The following is a 24,898-nucleotide window of genomic DNA, read 5'->3' on the forward strand; positions in this document are numbered from 1 at the left end:
CGTCCGGGTACCACACAAATGCATACTGGGGGTTGGCATGAATGAGGTGTACCGCTTCAATCAGTGGATCCGTCTTTTGGCCTCTGACATACTTCCGAAGGAGAACCAGCCCTGGGGTTGTCAGCCAGGGAGGGATGGAAGAACCATTTGCCGAACTCCAAGGGAAAGCAAAGAGGCGTTCATGCGGGGTGGTGTTAGTTGCAGTCCAGAGTAACGACTGGATAGCATGGAGGGCCTCTGGAAAACCATCCTGCCAGCGGGACACTGGCAAATTTTGGACCTGAGGGCCAGGAGCACTGCCTTCCCGATGGTGCCATTCTCCCTTTCCACCTAGCCATTACTTCTGGGGTTATAGCTGGTGGTCTTGCAGGTGGCTATGCCTCTGGTCAGAAAGTACTGACGCAGCTCCTCACTCATGAATGAGGACCCCCCAGTCACTGTGAATATAGTCGGGGTACCTGAACAGAGTGAAGATACTGGTCAGGGCCTTGATGACCGTGGTTGAGGTCATATCCGGGCAGGGAATTGCAAAGGGAAACCTGTAAAATTTGTCCATCACCATCAGGAAGTAGGCGTTCCTATTTGTGGTCGGGAGGGGGCCCTTGAAATCGATACTGAGTCATTCAAAAGGGCAGATAGCCTTGATGAGGTGTCCCTTCTCTGGCCGGTAGAACTGAGGCTTACACTCGGCGCAGATCTGGCAGCGTCTGGCCATGGACCGAACATCCTTGACAGAGTAGGTAAAGTTCCTTGACCTAAGTGATAGAGCCTTGTGACTCCAGGGTGGCACAGACTGTTGTGCAGGACCTGGAGACAGTTGAGATGCGCACTGGCGTACGTCCCTCGGGTTAGGACATCCGGAGGATCATTGAACTTACCCGCTGGTTCAAGATGTCAGAATTGTAGGTGGATAACTCAATCTTCCACCTCAGAATTCTGTCATTCTTGATTTTACCCCATTGTTTGGCACTGAACATGAAGGCAACTGCCCTCTGATCTAGCAATAGGGTAAATCTTTTACCGGCTAGGCAATGCCGCCAGTGGCGCACTGCCTCAATGATCTCCTGTGCCTCCTTCTCGACAGAGGAGTGCCAGAGTTCAGGGCCATGAAGAGTACGGAAAAAAAACACTACAAGCCTGCCTGCCTGGTTTAATGTGGCGGCCAGTGTGATGTCAAAGGAATCGCTTTCCACCTGGAAGGGTGGCCTTAGTGATGTCTCCTCGAATTTGGTTCAAGGCAGCCTGGGCCTCTGTCAATAATGGAAAAGTGGTCGACCAAATTAGGGGTTGGGCCTTATCGGCGTAGTTGGGCACCCACTGCGCATAGTACGAGAACTGCCCTAGGCATCACTTCAGCACCTTCAGGGTACTTGGGACAGGGAGTTCTAGAAGTGGTCGCATGTGATAAGGGCCGGGAACAATGACACCATGTGCCATGACGCATCTAAGAAGGGCCAGGCGCTCATTGTTGAACACGCACTTGTCCTCGTTGTACATCAAGTTAAGCAACTTGGCCGTATGCAAGAACTTGGCGAGGTTTACGTCATGGTCCTGGTGATCAGGGCCGCAGATGGTGACATTGTCGAGGTAGGGGAACATTGCTGTCAGCCCATGCTCTTCCACCGTCTGGTCCATCACTCCCTGGAAAGCAGAAATACCATTAGTAACCCTGAAAGGCACCTGCAGGAAGTGGAAAAGTTTCCCGTCGACTTTGAATCTGGTATAGATTTGATCGCTCGGACGGAGGGGGAATTGGTGGTAAGCCAACTTGAGGTCAATGGCCAAAAAAATTCTATATTTGGCGACCTTGTTGATCAAGTTGGCAATGCGGGGGAGCGGGTACGCCTCCAGCTGGGTGAAATGGTTGATGGTTTGACAATAGTCAATTACCATCCTGGGCTTACCTGCCCCTCTGACCATGAGGACCTGTGCTCTCCAGGGACTGGTGCTAAGGGCTATGATCCCCTCTGCCAGAAGTCACTGAACCTCAGCCCGGATGAATTGCATATCCTCCAAACTATAGCACCGACTCTGGGTGGCGATGGGTTTTCAGTCCGGGGTGAGGTTCGTAAACAGCATCAGAGGGGGCACCCTTAAGGTGGTGAGGCCATAGGTCATAGCCAGGGACTGAGTGCTGGGGCCGCTGGACAGTGCCGTGAACTGGGTGTCAGGGTGACAGGATGGTAATGGGGGTCGGGGATGGTCACCCGAAAACTCTCAATAGTGGTTGAGGGCCACCAAATGCCATCGTCATGCTCCTAAACTGACTCTGAAAGTCAAGGCCTAGGAGGATCAGCGTGCAGAGGCAGGGCATGACCAGTAACACAAAGTCATTATAACATTCTCCCCCCCCCCCCCACCCCACTGTCAGTGACGCAACACAATACTCCCGGATACTCGTCTGTTGGTCCCTGGCCGCCATTGAAATCATTCCAGTCAAGGGTTGGACCAGGAGGGAGAGTCTTTGGACCACATTGGGGCGTACAAAGCTTTCCATACTGCCGCTATCAAAAAGACAGTTAATTTTATGTCGATTCACCTCAATCTGCATCATTGAGTTCGAGATCAGGTGAGGACTGGCTTGGTTTAGAGTCACGGAAGCAAGAAGAGGCGTTTCTGACCTGCAACCCAGTTTAGCCTTCAGTTTGCTCATGTCACTAACTTGGTTAAGGGACTAAGCCCGGCACTATGAACAACTACCCACAGAGGACAAGAATTGCTTTAATTGCCTGCTAATGCTCATTAGTGAGGTTATATGGCACTTTGATAGATTGCACATGAACTAATGGCCCATCTGAACTGGCTGCTAAATAGAAGTTAAAAAAAGATATTCAGAGGATTTTCCATGCTGAATAAAAGAACATTTTTTTAAGTATTCATTTAGCACTGGAATGTTGAAGCAGAGTAATGATGTATATCAGGAAATTTTTGTGACCCTGTGGAATTATAAATGCAGTACCTCATCAGATTCTGGAAAACTCTCAGGATTTCACTTAATGAGTTCCAGAAGAAAGAGTGCCTGGTCTTGGGCATTTAGCTAAGAGTCCTCCACTGGGTTTCTGGAAAGATTTAGAGAGACCAGCTACTCCCAAAGGAAGAAAACAGGAAAAAGCTGAAGACAGATGAACTGCTTCCCCATTGTAGATATAGGGTGACCCTTCCCACTTGATTTCTCCTCTTTCCCTCCATCAGAGAATTTAAATTTAAAATTAGACGAACAACATGGTAACAGGACCTTCCAGCCCACGAGCCTGTGCCACCCAATTACCCTAGAACCCCAGCATGTTTTGAAGGGAGTAAACTGGAGCACCTAAAGGAAACTTCTTACAGACAGCGCCAAATATGAACTTGAGTCGCCTCCACTGTAACATTGTTGTGCAACCCGCTATGCTAATCGTTCTATCACCAAGCCAACATGGAATGGCCTGTCACATATATGATTTTTACACAGCCGCTGGATGACGGGAAATTTTCACAAAATTCCTGCAACTCAGACTGTGTAAAAAAGTTCGTAACAAAAATGAGTGACTCATTCCTGTTCCAAAATTTTATCTGCAGCACCCCTTGACATTTTTGCTGACTGCCTGCAGATGAACCTGAACTGCAGGCAATCTGCAACAAATGTTTAATGATTAGTGCAAATATTTGCAAGTCCCGCCCCTTTACTTACCACACTTCCGGTATTTTGTATAAAATCACATAAGGGACCAGAGATTTCAGGTTTTGGTTATTTGTGTGTGAAAGGCCACACCGGAACTTGGGAAAAATTTTTGAATGGAAAAAAAATGTAATTTCTATCGCTGGAAGTTCACACCAACTGCCTGCACAAATAGGTACCTAACCAATCTTATTCTGAGAACATATCCCCCAGTTTCAACTGAGATGGTCCTTCCTAGACTAACTACAATTCAGCATAAGCTCTTTTTTCACAGAATACTGATCTCATGAAGCAATCTAGTTAATCCATGTTGAACAGACATCAAACTCAACAAATATTCCCTGGATATAGGGACCAAATCCATGCACAGTACTCCAGATGTGGTTTCAGGAAAACTCTATCCAATTAAAGCAAATTTACAATTAAGCCAATTTACCTTTTAATTGTGTGCTGAATGTACATATCAGCTTACCTTTTGTTAGAAATCCTTTTGCATTTCAACACTGACCAAGTTTTCTCTGAAAAACACTTCTCCCAAGGGTATGATAATTAAGCTAATGTCAGAATCACCTACCTGGCCATAATCCCCAACGTGAAGGGTCTATCCTCAGCCATCTCTAATGGGCAGCCTACATCATTTGTATCTAGACTGCAGAAGTACACACTGAGGGATGCACTGATGCTTGTGGCAGTCAAAGCTATAGTGGTGTGGGGAAGGACTACAGTCTAAAGTCCTTCTGTTTCTGGGCAATGAGGGGCTGAGACCAAGGGGAAGCCCCTCGAACAACAGAGGGGAAAGTAATGACAAGGCGCCACAGTGGTGACAATGCTGCTAAATAGAAAATGAAAGTAACAATGTGTAATGTATGGATATGACATTATAGGTGCAAAGAGACTTTGAACAGCTTTCTTTTTGTAAATAATTTATTGTGAATAAAGTCTATTTTTGATGTAAAAAAAATCTATGCCCAACGCCAGATTCTCTGTCCCAAAATCTGTCACAAAAGATTATCAAATGCTTCAAGGATATCCTCAATATCCAACTCACAAAAAATCAAGAGAGAGAAGGAGACACCGACAAGTGTCTTTGTCACTCTCACATAGATGCCCAGAGAAAAATAGCAGAGGGCCTGCATCACTTCCCAGACTTCGGAAGTACTCCATTCAATTATCTCCTGTCCCACACATGGCAGAGTCACAGATCTCCTCAGCTTCATGGGACTGGATGGATGGTAAATTATCTTCAACCCTCAGTGATTGATGAGAAAGACCATCTGTAAAATAATATGACAAATATTTTGATGGCAGTTACCTAATATTTTAGTGCAAAATGATTTCAACTACACACTGAACCCTGACACACCTCAAGGCTGTGTGCTGAGTCCACTCCTGTTCATGATACCGACCCACAACTTCATCGCCAGATCCAGCTCCAATAACGTCATCAAGTTTGCAGATGACACAACAGTAGTTGGTCTCATCAGCAACAACTACAGAGAAGAGCTGGAAAATCTCACGATCTGGTGCAAGAGTAACAATCTGAGTCTCAATGTGGACGAGATGAAGGAGATGATCGTGGATTTCAAGAAAACCAGGAACAACCACCCTCCTCTACACATCAAAAAATCTTGGATTTCATTTGATTAGTGACTTATCATAGACACTCAACATTTCCTCATTTGTCTGAAAGGTGCAACAGTGACTGCACTTCCTGAGAAGACTGAAGCGGGCAAGGCTACTGCCCACCATTACGTCGCCGAGAGGGTCCTGGCCGGTTGCATCACAGAGTGTTACGGTTGCTGCAGAGAAATGGATCGGAGGTCAATCTATAGGACCTTAAGAGTGGCAGGAAGGATCTCTTGAGTCTCCCTCTCCTCGATCAATGTGATCTACCAGGATCATTGTCTGAAGAGAGCACACAAAATCATTGAGGATCCCTTCCACCCTGCACACAGCATCTTCAGGTACATTCCATCTTTCTTTGGCTTGGCTTCGTGGACGAAGATTTATGGAGGGGGTAAAAAGTCCACGTCAGCTGCAGGCTCGTTTGTGGCTGACAAGTCCGATGCGGGACAGGCAGACACGATTGCAGCGGTTGCAGGGGAAAATTGGTTGGTTGGGGTTGGGTGTTGTGTTTTTCCTCCTTTGCCTTTTGTCAGTGAGGTGGGCTCTGCGGTCTTCTTCAAAGGAGGTTGCTGCCCGCCAAACTGTGAGGCGCCAAGATGCACGGTTTGAGGCGTTATCAGCCCACTGGCAGTGGTATAGAAGTATATCACCAGGGTGAGAAACCGTTTCTTCCCATGGACAGAGAGAATGCTGAACGACCAAAGGAACTGCTCACACTAACCCTCCGAGACTCTCACATTCATGAAACAATATCTATTTATTTATTTGTATACATGAATACTTATCCTGAGTATGTATTGTCTGTGTGTGTGTTATATCTGGTTATGTATCTATGTGTTTTGCACCGAGGACCGGAGAACGCTGTTTCATTGGGTTGTACTTATGCAATCAGATGACAGTAAACTTGAATTGATGACTGTGTTTTTGAACTTGAACACGTTTCAGCTATCATTAGCTAGACTGTGAAACATCAGCATGCCTCTTCCCATAGTCCTGAAGGTCTGGAGAAACATTCTGTGGGGTTGTAAGTGCACAGTCAGATGTCAATAAACTTGAACTTGAATTTAGAACTCGTTCTGCTGATATTCGATATATGACATGGTAAACATTTTCAACAAGCCGGATGATAAGGATATGAGTAATTCTGAAGACAGCAGTTTTCCAAGCACTACCACCCTCCTCATTACCATAGAATCCTTTTATATGCTGATGTAAATTAGCCTGTGGGAGCTGCTGCTACATCACTGCACTGGCACTTCTGGAGCTTATAAAGGTGACTCATGAACAGCAGCTCTAATCTTTCACAGGGCAAATGTTATTGATTTATAGAGCAGTATTAATATTTTTAGCATGTCTTATTTTCCACATCTCCTACTCAAAGTAATTATTGTGACCAGGAGTTTAATTGACCTGTGACATCTTGATGAAACTCTACAATAAATGCAAAGATAAATTGTTTTTTTTTAAAGCACAGGAATGCTATCTGATTTTTCACTCAACCTGGCTCAACAGTATAAGTTATATAGCAGGCTTATGTAATGTGTTTTTCCACTCCATAAATATCACTTCAGTAATAAACAACACCAAGCCATGAGCAGTGCACACCACAAGAACGATTTATTTTACAAATACCGAAACAGTACAAGAGCAGCTCCCTCTAACTGCAGACAAGCATTTGGAAAATTGTAACCAGCGTTAAGGATTTCACCAATATTTCAGCAGGCAGAATTGATTCATAATAGCAGTAGAGCAGGTTTTTTTTTTGATTATTGGATGTGTGGTTGTGCGATATGTTTCCAAGAAGCTGTGGAGAAAACATGTTGGTTCCCAGTGCAAATTTCTATTTACATCAGCCAAGAAAATGAACATTAGGTTGCATTTTCAATTGGGCTTGGTCTATATCATGAGATGCATCTGATTTATTTATTTCCATGCAGTAACTCATTCATTCCCACACCCTCACCATGCTTTTCCAATCTTTTCCAGTGCCTCACAATTCATTTCTTCTCCATATTCTGTACTGTAGTTGATTCTGAGAACCACAATGTGTTCTCAATATGGAGAATTAGGCTCTGGAGAATATTGAGCATGAAGATCATTCAGGGCCTTGAATTTATTTGACAATTTACTTGGATTTTAACTGATGTTAATATTTATTTAATCAATGTTTCCACTTCCATATCATACAAAAAAATATTGTTGAGCCAGTTTATGCTAGAGTAGTTTTAGATCAGTGGTTCTCAACCTTTTTCTTTCCACTCACACACCACTTTAAGTATTCCCTATGCCATAGATGAAGGTAATACGTGGATGGAAGGAAAAAGTTTGAAAACAATTGTTTTAATCGTACCTAATTTACTCGTTATGTACACAGTTTCATAACTCCAAAGGAAGCAGGCCAATGACAATTTTTCTCAAGCAAAATATTTCAGTAACAATTGGGTCTAAAGCAGTGATTCTCAACCTTCCCTTCACTCTCACATACCACCTTAAGCAATCCCTTACTAATCACAGAGCACCAATGGCATAGAGATTACTTAAAGTGATATGTGAGTGGAAAGAAAAAGGTTGAGAACCACTGTTTTAGATATTATTTTTATTAACATATTGAACCCAAGTAAAAAGAGTCAATTTTCCTCTGAGCAGAAAAACAGTTTGGTGTGATATTAGTGTTAGACAAATCACACAAATTATGCCTTTCAAAATTTTCACTATTCTTCTCTCAAACCTTTGAGAATTACATTTTGCATTAAATTCTCTGTGCACTTTCTCATTTCAAGTTTCCAATAGTCATTTCAGAATCTTGCATTAAGAAGGAAGTGCAAAATGATCAGAGAAACCTGCTTTTTTTCCAGTTCTATATAATCAGGAAGGGGAAAACATTTCTCAGTGAGAGGGAAGCCATTCAAAGCTGTAACATTTTGTTGAATTTCATGATCATTATTCCCTGTCAAGAGAATGCAGGGGAAATTCTGAACTAACCAGATACATTCAAAAAGAAGTTCCCTGCTGCAAGATCTGAAGAAATTTTTAATTAAGATATTTCAATTACAGTGACAACCATCAACATCTGAGCTAACCTTTGCAATTTTGATTCATGAGCAAAACAAATCAAGCCTTTTCTGATTCAGATTGGATATTTTTTGGCAGAATATTGCTGTAGAAATGTTTGTTACCATGGCAACTGTAGGTCAAATCAGATCCCAAACAACACCACGCAGAATAGGGAAATAAAAAGCAGAGCTCGGAAGTATCTAAACCAGTATAGAAATCAGTCAAAGGGGGTCAGCCTTAGCAGCCACCATCACCAAGGAGTTGGAAAGGTTGCTGGGTGTCCCCATGTTAAAGATATTTCATTTGGAAGAATATTTTGAGCTATGTGGAATTAAAGAGACATAATTTCAGCACATACAATCTCTTTTTTTTCTTTTTTGGTTTGGCTTCGCGGATGAAGATTTATGGAGGGGTATGTCCACGTCTGCTGCAGGCTCGTTGGTGACTGACAAGTCCGATGCGGGACAGGCAGGCACGGTTGCAGCAGTTGCAAGGGAAAATTGGTTGGTTGGAGTTGGGTGTTGGGTTTTTTCTCCTTTGTCTTTTGTCAGTGAGGTGGGCTCTGCGTTCTTCTTCAAAGGAGGTTGCTGCCCGCCGAACTGTGAGGCGCTAAGATGCATGGTTGGAGGCGATATCAGCCCATTGGCGGTGGTCAATGTGGCAGGCACCAAGAGATTTCTTTAAGCAGTCCTTGTACCTCTTCTTTGGTGAACCTCTGTCTCGGTGGCCAGTGGAGAGCTCGCCATAGAACACGATCTTGGGAAGGCGATGGTCCTCCATTCTAGAGATGTGACCCACCCAGTGCAGTTGGGACTTCAGCAGCATGGATTCGATGCTTGCGGACTCTGCCAGCTCGAGTATTTCGATGTTGGTGATGAAGTCATTCCAATTAATCTTGAGGATGGAGCGGAGACAATGCTGATGGAAGCATTCTAGGAGCCGTAGGTGATGCCGGTAGAGGACCCATGATTCGGAGCCAAACAGGAGCGTGGGTATGACAACGGCTCTGTACACGCTGATCTTTGTGTGTTTCTTCAGGTGGTTGTTTTTCCAGACTCTTTTGTGTAGTCTTCCAAAGGCGCTATTTGCCTTGGCGAGTCTGTTGTCTATCTCTTTGTCGATCCTTACATCTGATGAAATGGTGCAGCCGAGGTAGGTAAACTGGTTGACCGTTTTGAGTTCTGTGTGCCCGATGGAGATGTGGTGGGGCTGGTGGTCATGGTGGGGAGCTGGCTGATGGAGGACCTCAGTTTTCTTCAGGCTGACTTCCACGCCAAACATTTTGGCAGTTTCCGCAAAACCGGACGTCATGCGCTGAAGAGCTGGCTCCGAATGGCCAACTAAAGCGGCATCGTCTGCAAAGAGTAGTTCACGAACAAGTTTCTCTTATGTCTTGGTGTGAGCTTGCAGGCGCCTCAGATTGAAGAGACTGCCATCCGTGCAGTACCGGATGTAAACAGCGTCTTCATTGTTGCTTGAATAAACCTCCGTTACAGTATATAGCTGCACTAAAAGTTAAACTGAACTTGCTGATGAATGATTATTATTATGAAAAATTAACTTGGTTTTCTATGTTTTTCTCTCCTCAGTAACTGCCTGACACTCAAACTATTTCCAGCATTCTCTCTTGATAATACGATAACCCATATGTCTATTTAAGCCTCACTCTCGGCTAATTCCTGTTGCTGTTGGAGCCTTCAAATGAAATTTATTCATATCAAATGGAAAAGAAGTGGAGAAGATGCCAAAAAAATCTTCTCAGTTCATTTTCTGATTTCTAACTGGCAGAATCCCAAAGACCTGCTTCCTCCATTGAAAGTTGATTCTAAAGAATAAAACCATCCCTTCCAATTAGAGGTCTTGAAAAGGAGTTAGCAGTAGCTTCCATCAATATCGGGACAGATGTGTTTCATTTTATTCTGGCCTTTCAGTATAGAGAATCAGGCTGGAGACAATCTGGCTCCCAGAGCAGAAGGCTGTGAGTGTTAATTGTCCAACAAACATCTGTAATGTCTGCAGAAATGACAAATTGTTCCCATGATCACCTACACATTTTCTGTGCATTGTCTGTTCCCAGCTCATTTCAAGACATGCTATATAACTGAATATAGGATAGTACTTTGCATTTTTGTTATCACTGCAATAAAAACAAGTCACAGGCAATGAGAACAAACCAGTTACGGTGAACTGATCATTTGTCATTCATTATGCTGTTTGTGTGTAACATCATTATAATGAAAGGATATCATTAGACTCAATATGAATTTTGAGCAAGCAACAGGTCTCCTCTGTTGACTAATTCCTGCTGGGAGCCAAGGCCTGCACCAGTGAAGTTCCAGCAGGTAAGATTTGTATTTACCTGTTCGTATTTTGTGAATCAGGAGGGCAAAGCCTACCTCCCCAGACCTGAAATAGTGGCCTTAAATCACCAATTTCTGAAATATTCTGCCATCTTCCCACATCCGTCCAAGTTACTGCAAGGCCCTTACTTATCCCAGTCATGGCAGACACCCATCCCCAAATCCCAAATATTGACTCCCCAACCCCCCCACCATTAACACACACAGACACATACTCTCTCTCACACCCATGCACATGCTGACACATACTCTCTCCCTCTTACACAAACACACACACACTCTTTCTCTCTCTCTTACACACACATTCACATATACACTCTCTCCCTCTTACACACACACACGCACACACACACACACACACACACACACACACACACACACACACACACAGAAAATGTGCATCAGCAAAAGACCAACCTTGTGGTCACACATTATGAATTTCCCCTCCTCACCACCTGTCAGGTGAGAGGTAACTCAAAACCTTTGTCTAAGTCTTGAATTAAATTGAATTGTTTATTGTTAAGTGCACTGAGATGCTGTGCAAAGTTTTATTTTGCATTCAATCCATGCATGTCAACCTAGACAGCAGCTAGTGCAATAATAAAACAAACGTACAGAAAAAATACAGGGTGTAGTGTTACAGTGTCAAAAAGGGATGGAATGCTGTAATTTGGAAGGTTTACTGCCCATGATTTCCCCTTGGAAAACATCTTCCCAAAAAGTGCTCCTTCCCAGTGAGGCAGTTTGCCAATGGTCTGATTTTCTTAAATATGTTTTTAGGCATCAAAAGAAAAGCTGTTCACAGAGGTAAAGAAAAACACATTTATCATTTTTTTTAACAGACTTTGACAGCTTTATTTTATTGCTCTTTATAGAGAAATATGTAAAATGGGAGGAGAGCTGACCTATCAACCGTTTGATCCTGATTCTGTATCTGGCTCGTGATACAAATTCTCGCTCTCTCTTCATGGCATCATGATGCTTTTGTGTCCTGAAATCTAGCTTCATCCTTCTTCAATAAATTCAGCAATTTAGTCTCCACTCTTTTCTGTGCTGAAGAATTATACAGGTATCATCTCTGAGTTAAGAAATATTTATGTCTTATCTGGTATCAGGAAGATGTGGCCCTCGTTTTATTCATCTCCCCCGCCAGGGGAAAATTCCCATCTGCATCTCGTCCATTTGCTCTGTCAGTATACACTTCAATGAGATTCCATGCTTACTCTTCTAAGCTTTGCCTACTTAATCTAATTTCAGTTGTTCCTGCCACTGCAAAGTTCCAGCACATCATGTTCGATCCTGAAACAGTGTGCTGTCTGTGTGGAGGTTGCATGTTCTTTCTGTCACTTTGTTCTTTTTCCTGGGTGCTCTGGTTTCCTCTCACATCCCAAAGCTGTGCAGGTGGTAGGCTAATTGGCCCCCAGAAGAGATGGGTGGAAGGAGAATTATAGAAGAGCAAAGGGCATCTAAGAGAGAATAAATGATGAGAAGTAATTGGGGGAATAGGACTGATGAGAATGGTCTGACTACCAGCTCAGACTCGATAAATTGAATGGCCTCATTCTGCATCATTAGAAAATATAATCATCTCTCTTCATACCACTGTTCTTCCATTCATGAATCAGACCATTGAGTCATTGTTGCATTCTCTCCATGACAAACAAAAAAAAGGTTAAAAGTAGGCAAATGGGAAAGAAAATAGAACATACACTCAGTATTCAAGGTGTGGATCACCAATCTCTTCACGAAGACATCCTCAGTCCTGGATTCAAAATCTCCTTCAAGGAAGGCCAATATGCCATTGACCATCCTCAGTACTTGCATCTGTTTTCTTTCAGCAACTGGTGAACAAGGACATCCAGCAACCTATGAACATCAACATTTCTCAACCTATTACCATTTTAATATTACACTTTTGGTTTTTCCTACAGTTGTGGATAACTTCATATTTATCCATGTTATATTGCATCCATCATGTGCTCGTCCACCCACTTAACTTGCCTAAGTCATATTGAAGCTTCTTTACATCCACTTAACAACTCACAAATGCACACATTTTGTGCCATCAGCAAACTTTGAAATATTACATTTAGTTGCCTCAACCAGGTTGTTGATATTATTATGAATAGATGGGACATAAACATCAATCCCAATACAATGATGTACAACTTAATGCCAGAATTCATAGCACTAAGGAGGGATAGAGGGATCTTGGGGTCTAAGTTACAGATAACTCAAAGTTGCTGTGCAAGTTGAGCAGGCAGTTAAGAAGTGTGGTGTGCTGGCTTTCATTAGTCAGAGGAGTGAGATCAAAAGACGTGAGGCAATGTTGAAGCTCTACGAAAGTCTGGTTAGATCACACAGAGTATTGTCTTCACCACTGATCTCTTCATTAAGGAAGGGTGTGGGAGCTTTAGAAAGGGTGAAAAGGAGATTGCTCTGTATTAAAGAATATGCCTAATGAGGAAAGGTTGAGCGAGCTAGGGCTTTTCTTTTTGGAATGACAGAGGATGAGAGGTGACATTATGGAGATGTTTGAGATTTTGAGAGACATAGATAGAGTTTTCAGCAGGTGTGAACAAAACGGTAAGGGGAGAGATGTGGGGGAGGGGCATGGCTTCAAAGGCAAGAGGTGGAGAAGGGAGGGAGGTACAGCAGCAAGCAGGGGGAGGTGGGATGGTAGGTCAATAGAGAGGGAAGGGGTAGAGAGCTGAGGGAAAGAAAATGGGGAAAGAATGGGAGGGGGAAAGAAGAGCAGGTTAGCAGAAACTGAAGAAGTTTATTTTAATGTCATCTGAGTGGAGAGTGCCCAGGTGGAAAATCAGATGTTGTTCCTCTTGGTGGTACAGTACATGAGGCAATGGACAGACATGTAGAAAAGGGAAGCAGAACTGAAATGGTTGGCCACTGAGAAGTTCATTACTGGTGCAGACAGAGCAAAGGTGCACCAAATCACTCTGATGTAGAGAACATCACAAAGGTAACACCAGATGCAGTAAATCAATCCTGCAGATACAAAAGTATCTTCATTTGAAAGGCCTTTTTGGGGCCCCAGGCTGTGATGAGGGAGGCGGTGCGGACACAAGTATGGCACCTCCTGCAGCCACAGAGGGAAGGAGCCAGGAGGCATTTTGGTGGGGAGGGATGAGTTCGCAAGGGAGTCACGGAGGGAGCGGTCCCTACAGAAGGCAGAGCAGGGAGGAAAGGAGAAGATGTGTCTAATAGTGTGATCCTATTGTATGTGTCAGAAATTCTGGAGGATAATGTGTTGGATGCGGAAGCTGGTGGGGTGGTAGATAAGGACAAGGGTAATCCTGTGTTTGTTGCATCTAGTGGTAGAGGGAGCCAGGGCAGATGAGCAGGAAATTGAGGAGATGTGCGTGAGGGCTGAGTTGATGGTGGTGGAAGGGAAGTCACATTTGTGGCAGACATTTCAGATGATCTGGACTGGAAGACCATATCCTGGGAATGGATGTTGTGTAGGTGGAGAAATTGCGAGAAGAGAATAGCATTCTTGCATGAGATGAGGTGTGAGGAAGCATCAATAAAGTAGTTGTTGGAGTTGGTGGGTTTGTAAAATATGTCGGTGGAAAGCTTGTCTCCCAAGATGGAGACAGAGAGATCTAGGAAGGGAAGACTGTTGTTGGAGATGGACCAAGTGAATTTGAGATCGGGGTGAAAGTTGGCAGCAAAGTGAATTAAGTTGATGAGCTCATTGTGGGTGAATGAGGCAGCCCCAATGTAGTCATCGATATAGTGGAGGAAGAGTTGAGGGGCTTTGCCTGTGTAAGCTTGCAGCATGAATTGCACCACAAAACCCACAGGCAGGCAGGCATAGCTGGGACCCATGCAGGCATCCATGGCTACTCCTTTGATTTGAGGGAAGTCAGATGAGTCAAAGGAGAAGTTGTTTAGAGTGAGGACAAGTTCTGCTAAGCGGAGGAGGGTTTTTACTTGGAGAGAATTTGCTGTACTGGCACCAAGCAACTAACTCTTCTATATCCTGCCTATGACAGATATGTCCTCTGCAAATTCATAGATAATGTTAAAGTGATGTTTGAGCCTACAGTCATGGTTGCACAGAGAGTAATAACAAAGGATATCATGGGGATTCTAAAATGAGGATCAACCATTCGTGTTCAACAAAGTTGAACAATAACAAAGTTATTGAGAGAATCAATGAAGTGTAGATTTGAGCAAGATGGCAGGTCAGAAGTTTGACAGAATATTGAAAACAGCAAAGGATCAAGTAACAAATGAGGAAGAATAAACTGGCAAATAGACTCATAGAGATCTAAAGGTGCTATTAAAAATAGAGCTATTGAGCATGGAAATAGACCCTTGGACTGAACTCATAGAGATATATACCACATAACAAGCCTTTCAGCCCAACAGATCCATTCTGATAAAGATGGCATTCTGGCCTAGTCCCATTTGCCTACATTTCGTCCGCATCCTTCCAAACTCTCCCTAGCCATGTATCTGTCTCAATGTCTTTTGAACATAGTAATTGTACTCACTTTTACAGCTTCCTCTGGGAGCCTGTTCCAGATATGGACTACTCTCAGTGAAAAGGTTTCTCCTCTTGATTCCTTTATACCTATGTCCTCTCATTCTGGAATCAGAAGTCAGCCCTAGGAAATAGATTGTGAGTATTCAATTGGTCTATGCCTCTTGTCATTTTATAAACCTCCATAAATAACATCACTATGTATCCCCCTACGCTCTGGGAAACAAAGGCCCAACCTCTCCAGCATCTCTCTATTCAAGCCCTCCAATCCTTCCAACATCTTGGTAAATTTGGCACAGTGTGTTGTTTAGGGAACTTAAAGTCGACTTTAGGGAACTTAGACATGAGAAAAAAAGACAAATGAAATTAAGACCTATTATTTCCAATCGTAATCTGCACAATGAACAATGAAGCCTCAAATATTAATATAAATTGTAAACTAACCGAATAATATCACATGTAAACAGTTCAATTTCTTTTATATCTATTGTAATAGGTGGAACAATTATGTGTGTAAGGGACCTTCAGAACTATACCAATTCTTGGATCACCTGGCAATGCTCCTTTTGCCTACATACAGGCAGAGCCTAAAGAGAGGCTTCAGAGGTCAGGGCAGCCAGAAGGTGGTCATGGAAGACTGAAGAATGGTTACTTGTCTACCTTGAATCTGTAGATTGGGTGGTGTAAGAGACATCAAAGATTCACTACCAAATGAGCTCAATGCCTTCTATGCCCAATTTGACAACCAGAGCAAGGAAAAACCACTGCATACACCCATGTCCCCTGATGATCCTCTACTGTCAATATTCGAAGATGATATGCGGGCTGCCTTCTGGTCTGGACGGAGTAGATGGCCGAGTATCAAACATGCTAGCCAAAATGCCAAGGTATTTATGAATATCTTCAACATATCACCCCAATATTCTGTGGTATCCATCTGTTTTAAATAGGCCTCAATTCTACCTGGGGCCCAAGAAGAGTGTGGTAACTTGCCTAAATGACTACTGACCAGTGGCATGCACATCCACAATGAAGTCTTTTGAGAGGCTGGAGTTGAAACATGTCTGAGAGATGACTAGATCTGTTCCAATTTGCCCACCCCACCTAAAAGGTCTACAGCAGTTGTAATCTCACTGGCTCTACACAAAGCCCTGGAATACCTGGACGGCAAATATACATAGATAAAGATGCTCCTTATAGACTACAGTTTGGCATCCAACACCATCATCCCCTCAAAACTGACCAGCAAACTCCAAGATCATGGCCTCAGTACTCTACTATGTAATTGGACGATAGATTTCCTCACATCAAGACCACATTCAGTAAAGTATGGGAAATAAAATCTCCTCCACAATCTCCATCAGCACCAGAGAACCATATGAGCAGTTCCCTGCTCTACTCACTTTATACCCATAACTGTGTGGCTTGGTATGACAATGACATTATTTACAAATTTGCTGACAATACATCGGCTGCATAAAGTGGGGGGATGAAACTGGAGAGAGACTGGAAACTTGACTGACTTGTGTACTAACAACAACCTCTTACTGAATGTCACCAAAAACAAGGAGCTAATTGTGGACTTTGTTTACATTTCTTGAGTACAGTTTGCATTACCAATAAGTAGAAACTCTGCCTGGCCTTCAGGGAAAAGTATCTCAGGGTTGTATGTGATGTTATTATATACTCTTGACTATGAATCTGAACTTTGAGCTTTGAATTCAAAACGGGGCTCGAAATTCTTTCACTAAATGCATTTTATTCATCCACCATTCCACTCAAACCTTTGCTTTCATTGAAATGGAAACAGAATGCATCATATTTAATGAAAAATTATTTCTCTTGTGTGCAACAAAGGACAACAACCGATACCCAGTGTAGTTTGAGCAATATTCTCTTGGAGGCTCCACTGTGAAATTATAACCCAGAAATGTAATTAACACACAGCATGAGACATCCACGGGAAAGTAATTTTTGTACTGGAATTGTGCTGTCACATAGACAGATTGAAATGAACTCAGTCTGACTAAAAGAGTGTGATTACAATTCATATAAAGAGGTTGGATGAGTCCAGGTGATAATAAATAAGCAAGTTTCATAGCTGAGGAACTTGAAAATTAAAGAGAGGAAGAAAACACTGTCTCACTCCCCTTTCATACAATCTGAGTGTAAAGGCAGAGATTCTCCTCCCTTACATGAGGAAACTTACGTCCATGAATGCGCCCTGGTCGGCTTCAAGGTGCCGACTGCAATCCATCTCGGGGGAAGAGTCAGCAGTGGAACGCTGCACTCTGCCACCTAGCCTGAAAGTAATGCCACTGCAAGCGGCTGGCTAGGAGTGGGCTGATGGCGCCGCGGTGACATTGTCAGCCCGTGACTCATCTCCCTCCATGACCCCCTCAGAGGAGGAGAAGACGGTGGGAGCCATCAGGCAGGGGCGGCCAGCAAAAGCTGTCAAAGCAGGGGCAGCCAGCGAGGGCCATCAGGGCAGGGGCAGCCGGGCCATCAGGGAACGGCTGGGGTGGGTTGTGACAGTCCCACCAGCTGCTCTGGCCACCGGCACCTCACCAGGTCACTTTGGTCTTCAGAGCTGTTCATCGGCACCACCAACTCAATAAGTGCCATCTACCCTACCCATGATCCTTAATGCAGCTGGAACCATTCTGGAAAATGCAGAGCGGTTCCAGCTGCTTCGGGGATTATGGGTAATGAAGTCAGCCATTGCTTGGTACGTACATATTGCATCATGTCACCAGTAGGCATCCCTCCTGAAAGCTACATCAACGCCCCAGCCGCCTCCAAGCTAAAGGAAGACATCAGAGCAGGCTTTTGTGGGCCTGCATGAAAAAGCCTACTGATAATAACAACAAGGAGCCATATTCTTGCTTCCTGATCTCCAAGAAGTAATGCATTTAGTGATGGAGAAAGAGATTTCTCAGCAGCTTCAGGTTTATAACAAGACATCGCTGCTGGTCAAAATGAAATGTTGTCAGCTTAAACCTTTTGTCTGCAATGCATTCCAAATGGCAATGTGGGTTGATCCATATTTCCTGGATAACAGTACAGCTTTGTAACTGGGTTGTCCATTGAAAGGAAAAGAAACTAACCTTTCTCCTTAATTAGGAAACAGCAGGTGACACATGAATTTTCTTGAACTGATCAGCTCAGGGAATGATTGTGCAGTATGAGTCTCCAAAAATATGTTTTATATGACTAAAATGTTCACAATGCAAGCAATGAAGTCATATGGCTTTGTACAATAGGAAAAAACAGCCCTATATAATCCCTCAGATACAGAACATTTATGTTTACAAACAGAAAAAAAATCAAGTAGACTGTACTGAGTAGACTGAAGAGCAACCAGTTTATAGACAGAACATTGCCTCCCAAGAACTTCAAGGAGAACTGTTGTCAGTAACTACCACTACAAGTACAGAAACTTCTAGAGAAAGAGACAATTAAGTGACAGGACTTACAGCCAAAGAATTAAAACAAAGCACTGAAGGAACATGCCACGAGAGAGTTCAAGGTCATTACCATCCTAAAGACTTGGAAAACAAAGCAAAGTAGCTCAGCGAAGACCCTAGCATTGCACACACAAAAAGACCAACTCTTCAGAGACAATAATGACGTAGGTTTATGGACCACATTGAATAACAAGGAAATATCATCCTGGATTGAGAAAGGTCCATCGGAATGTGAGCACTGGATGGATTTTTTACCCATTTGAAGCAAACATACAAAAACCAAGCCCAGTTCTGCTCAAAAAAATTATTCTATTCCCCCAAAGTAAATGGAGAACCCTACCCTAAAGAATGGCTAGTGTATTCTTCCAAAAAAGGAAAAGTCTACTGTTTAGTGTGCAAACTTTTCTCTAATCAAACTACTTCAACTATAGCGTGCTAGCATACGTAACAAGAAAGCGTGGTCAAATGCTCACATCAAAACTCCAAGAGCAAACCAAAGGAGAGAAGGATTACTTCAGTGAGTTATTGCAGTGACTTCCCTTTCAGCAGAATGTAGCTTGGCATTTAGGGGAGATGATGAAACATTTGGTTCATCAAACAATGGTAACTTTCTTGGATTGCTTGGATTAATTACCAAATTTGATCCCTTCCTGCGTGCTCACATAAACCAGTATGGAAGTAAAGGCTCTAGTCAGCCATTGTACTTATCCAAAACTGTATGTGAAGAGGTTATCCAGTTGATGGCTAATAAAGTTCGAGAAGGAATACTGAGCGATATCAAACAGGCAGGTTATTTTAGTTTATCAGTCAATCCAACCCCTCATGTTTCCCATGTTAATCAACTTACTGTCATTGTTAGATATGTTTCTCCTGGTGATGGATCACCAGTTGAATGCTTTCTGAGGTTTTTTGAACTGAAAGGTAACACCAGTGCAAGTATAGTTGAGCTGATACTGAACGTCTTCAGTGAACTTGAAATTGATTTCAGTCAGTGCAGAGGACAATCATATGGCAATGCAGCCAATATGGCTGGAAAGTATAATGGCGTTCAACAAAAAATTCTGGAAAAGAACAAGATTCGAAAGTTTATTCCATGCACTGGACATTCCCTAAATATAGTTGGACGAACTCCAGTTGACTCGTGGCTGGAGGCAGTGAATTTTTTATGGCACAATAAATGAGTTCTATTGTTTTTTTTTACAAAAAGATAGGCAGAGTCAAAAGTTTCTAAACATTTATCAGACACAAGATAGGAGGCTCCGGCCAAATCTACTACAGCCAATAGCAAATGTTATGCTAACATTATTGAAGTCTTCAGTCATATTTACTGGGATGAAACTGAAAAAGGAGATACTAGATGACAGAAAATGGAAAAATTTGAATTCATTTTCATGCTTTACCTTTGGACATATTTGCTAGACCAATTTCATAAAGTTAGCAAGGCCCTCCAAAGTTAGCAAATTTCATTGAGCACATGTGCAAATATTTATAGCTCACTATTGCAGTTCGTATCAAATGCTCGAGCTAATTTTTATGAAATTGAACAGCAAGAAAAAATTACCCTACCAGATGTAGAGTACAAAACTGTAAAAAGGAAGCAAGCACGAAAAAAAAAACAATGATGGGACAGCACCCAAAGCCTTAGACAATCTTTCTCCAAAAGACAGGTTTAGGGGAAATTCATTTATCCCTGTCATGAATGCTCTTGAAGCCAACCTAGGCAGAAGATTATCAGTGTGTAGGAGTGTAACTGGCCATTTTTCATTTTTGGTGAACATGCAAGCAACTGTTTCACAAAGGCGTCGAGATGTTGATGCAACGATATCCAAAGGATGTTGACCTTAGCCTAGACGATGAACTCTTGCACTTTCACCTGTATGCCAAACAAGCTCACTCTGGAAAAGAACATTTCAGCTACTAAGGTATGCATCAAATAATATACCAGGAGAAAACTCGGACACCTTTTCCAAATATGGAAACAATTTTCATATCGTTCCTGTGTTTTATGGTTACTAACTGCACTAGCGAAAGATCATTTTCTCGACTAAAAAGGATTAAGAATGATCTACAGTCAACAATGTCCCAAGATCATTTGTCTGATTTTAGCATTTACTGCATAGAAAATGATAAACTACAACTTATAGATTTTAATGACATAATTGATAAGTTTGCATCCAAAACAGCTCAAAAGAAACTGTTCTGACTTTGTATATGGTGTAAAGTTGAATCATAGCTATGAATGTTGTGTAAACACCTTCATTAATTCCATACTTTTGTAATCTTATTAAAGGTTATAAAGTTATAAACAATCTTTTTATCAATGCTAAAATTTCAACTATGTTCTACTTTCAGTGAGTGGATAAAGAAGAGAATGAGGTTTTGTTTCTCATGATCAGATGCTATAATGTTTGGGCCTCCCAAAGTCTCCTAGCCCAGGGCCTCCAGTTGTGTTAATTCAGCACTGAGATGAACAATAATCAACCAACTCTCTTTTTTTTATAACTTTATTTATTCGTTCATCAAAGTTATTACATACAATAAGAAAAATACATATTATGAACAATATTTTTTTTTTCCTTTATATAAAAAAAGAGAAAAGAAAAGAACCCCCCCTCCCCCCTCTCAGCCAGCTCTCTTTAGGAGAGCCAAAGAAAGAAAAAAGAAAACAAAATATATTCACTAAAGTCTAATCAAGATAAATCTAAATGTAAATATTCTAAATATAAAGACCACTTATTAAAAAAAAGAATAAGTATCATGTAAAACATACGTAATTTTTTCCATTACCAAACAAGTTTTCATCTCATTATGCCATCTATTAATATCAATCATATTACCATTTTTCCATGTACTTGCTATACATTTTTTCACTACAGATAAAGCTAAATATACAAAAGTAATCTGAAATCTATTTAATCCCAAATCTTTCAAAGGCTTCAACTTACCCAACAAAAATATTGTCGGATCTAAAAGTATTTTAATCTTATACAAATGTTCCAAAAATAATTGAATTGCTTTCCATAAAGATTGTATATGTACCAATAACCAAACAGCATGAAAATAAGTTCCAACCAAATTACCACACCTAACACAAGAATCTGATTCACTAAAACCATATTTTTTTTAACTTTTCAGGTGTTAAATATAAATGATGTAAAAAATTGTAATTAACCATTGCATAACAAACATTTATCAATCTAGTAACACTATCATGACAAATATCTAACCAGTCATCCTCAGAAAAAGTAAAGTTAATATCCTTTTCCCATTTAATTTTAGCTCTATCCCATCCCTTTTTCTCCATACTTTCCTGTAATATTTGGAACATCAATGAAATGTATCCCTTCTTTGGTGCAGTCACAAGAAAAGATTCAAATTTAGTCAAATCAGGTAAAATCAGGTTTCTACCAAATATTTGTTTTACTAGAGATCGAAGTTGATAATAAACAAATAAAGAATTCTCATTAATACCAAAATATTCCCTCATTTGATTAAAAGATAAAAATTGACCTTCTTAAAAACAATCCCCCAAGTTTTTTATACCTTTAGATTTCCAATGTAATACATTGGAAAAGGAATAAGTTGGTTATTATATAACGGTGTTAAAGTCAGTAATTTACTATTAGAACCTATCATTCTATTTTTCCTCATCCATAACTTCATTAAATGTTTTAGTAAAGGCACATTATATTGTTGTGATTAATTTAAATTCCACCAAAACAAAAATTGATGTGTGTCAAATTCAGAAATATTTGCCATCTCAATTTTAGCCCAACTAGGGGGCCATTCCAAGTCCATTAATAAACTAATAAATTTAAATTGAGCTGCCTCATAATAATTTTGAAAATGTGGTAAGCATAATCCCCCTAATGCATATTTCCAGGTTAACTTATTCAAAGCTACTCTTGGAAATTTACCCTTCCATAAAAATTCCCTAACCATTTATTTAAATCTCAAAAAAAATTCTTATTAAGTAAGCACAGAATTGATTGAAAGAAATATTGTATAAGTGGAAAAATATTCATTTTAATTGTATTTACTCTTCCAATTAAATTTATAGAAAGATCCTTCCACTTAATCAAATCAACTTTAATCTTTATCATTAACGGAACTAATTTAATTTATATAAAGATTGATAATCAACATCCACATTTATACCCAAATATTTAATTCGATCAGTCCACTTCAAATTAATAATATTCTTATAAACTGAATAATCTCCTTCACCTATTGGTAAAATTTCACTTTTTTTCCCAATTAACTTTACATCCAGACAAAGATCCATATTGTATTGTGACTGAGCTGGATTTGTTAAATACACCAGTACAATGTCAGCAAATAGATTAATTTTATACTCCTCAACTAAAACTCTCATACCTTGTATCTGTATATTTTGTCGTATCAACTGTGCTAAAGGTTCAATTACTAATGCAAACAAAGCTGGAGACAAAGGGCAATCTTGTCGAGTTGAACGAGTTAATCTAAAAGGTTTCGAGATCTGACCATTTGTCAATACCCTGGCTATTGGTTTATTGTATAAAGCTTTAATCCAACAAATAAAAGAGGGTCCAAAGTTAAGTTTCTCTAAAACTTTAAATAAAAAGTTCCAGTCAACTCTATCAAAAGCCTTTTCTGCATCAAGAGATATCACCATCGGATTGTCGGAGCACTGTCGGTGTTTATTAATCAAACTAATTACTCAAAGAATATTATCTGAAGAATATCTATTCTTTATAAAACCTGTTTGATCAACATGTATCAACTTAGGTAAAAATTTTAGTCAATCGATTCGCTAATACTTTAGCTATTATTTTATAGTCCACATTCAACAAAGAAATTGGTCTATATGAAGACACCTTCAATGGATCTCTATCCTTCTTAGGAATTACAGTAATTAAGGCACTAGAGCATGACTCAGGTAGATCATAATGTTCATTAATCTGTCGTAACACATCTCCAAACACAGTAGATAAATCATCATAAAATACCTTATAAAATTCAACAAAAAACCCATCATCACCAGGTGATTTTCCACTTGGCATTTTCAACATAGCCGATTTAATTTCCAAATCAGTTAAAGGACCCTCCAGCTCCGATATGTCTTCTTTTCCTAATACCGGTAATTTCAACACCGATAAAAAAGTGTCAATCGAACCGTTCTCCTAACATAACATAACAATTACAGCACGGAAACAGGCCATTAAGCCCTTCTAGTCTGCACCGAACCAAACACCCCTTTCTAGTCCCACCTCCCTGCACAATGCCCATAACCCTCCATCTTCTTCTTATCCATATACCTGTCCAACCTTTTCTTAAATAATACAATTGACTCCGCCGCCACTATTTCTCCCGGAAGCTTATTCCACACAGCTACCACTCTCTGAGTAAAGAAGTTCCCCCTCATGTTACCTCTAAACCTCTGCCCCTTAATTCTTAACTCATGTCCTCTTGTTTTAATCTTTCCTCCTCTTAACGGAAATAGTCTATCCACATCCACTCTGTCTATCCCTTTCATAATCTTAAATACTTCTATCAAATCCCCTCTCAACTTCTACGCTCCAAAGAATAAAGACCTAATCTGTCCAATCTCTCCCTATACTCTAGATGCTTAAACCCAGGTTACATTCTGGTAAGCCTTCTCTGCACTCTCTCCACTCTGTTTATATCCTTCCTATAATTAGGCGACCAGAACTGCACACAGAACTCCAACGTCTTATACAATCTCAACATCACCTCCCAACTCCTATATTCCATGCAATGATTGATAAAGGCCAGCATACTAAAAGCCTTCTTCACCACCCTATTCACGTGAGTTTCTACCTTCAGGGAATGATGTACCGTTACTCCTAAATCTTTCTGCTTTTCTGTATTCATCAATGCTCTCCCATTTACCACGTATGTCCTGTTCTGATTCTTCTTACCAAAATGAAGCACTCACACTTATCAGCATTAAATTCCATCTGCCATTTTTCAGCCCACTTTTCTAATCAGCCCAAATCCCTCTGCAATCGTTGAAAACCTTCTTCATTATCCACTATTCCACCTATCTTAGTATCGTCTGCATATTTACTAATCCAATTCACCACCCCATCATCTAGATCATTAATGTATATAACGAACAACAATGGGCCCAATACAGATCCTGAGGCACACCACTGGTCACCGGCCTCCAACCTGACAGACAATTATCCACTACCACTCTCTGGCCTCTCCCTTTCAGCCA

General features: G+C 41.2%; 1 long non-coding RNA gene across 2 annotated transcripts; it reads right to left on the reverse strand.

Moving 5' to 3' along the window:
* Positions 1-4,605: 4,605 nt before the first annotated feature.
* Positions 4,606-19,729, reverse strand: LOC138756355 (uncharacterized). Of its 2 annotated transcripts, none has more exons than XR_011353019.1 (3): positions 19,523-19,729; positions 15,219-15,332; positions 4,606-4,932 (listed from the first exon to the last, which is right to left on the reverse strand). It is a non-coding gene; the product is annotated as an uncharacterized lncRNA (long non-coding RNA). The 2 variants fall into 2 exon arrangements; XR_011353018.1 differs by lacking the exon at positions 4,606-4,932 and adding an exon at positions 12,414-12,539.
* Positions 19,730-24,898: the final 5,169 nt, after the last annotated feature.

The sequence above is a fragment of the Narcine bancroftii genome, chromosome 3, assembly GCF_036971445.1.
Source record: "Narcine bancroftii isolate sNarBan1 chromosome 3, sNarBan1.hap1, whole genome shotgun sequence".
In the NCBI taxonomy this organism is placed as follows: domain Eukaryota; kingdom Metazoa; phylum Chordata; class Chondrichthyes; order Torpediniformes; family Narcinidae; genus Narcine; species Narcine bancroftii.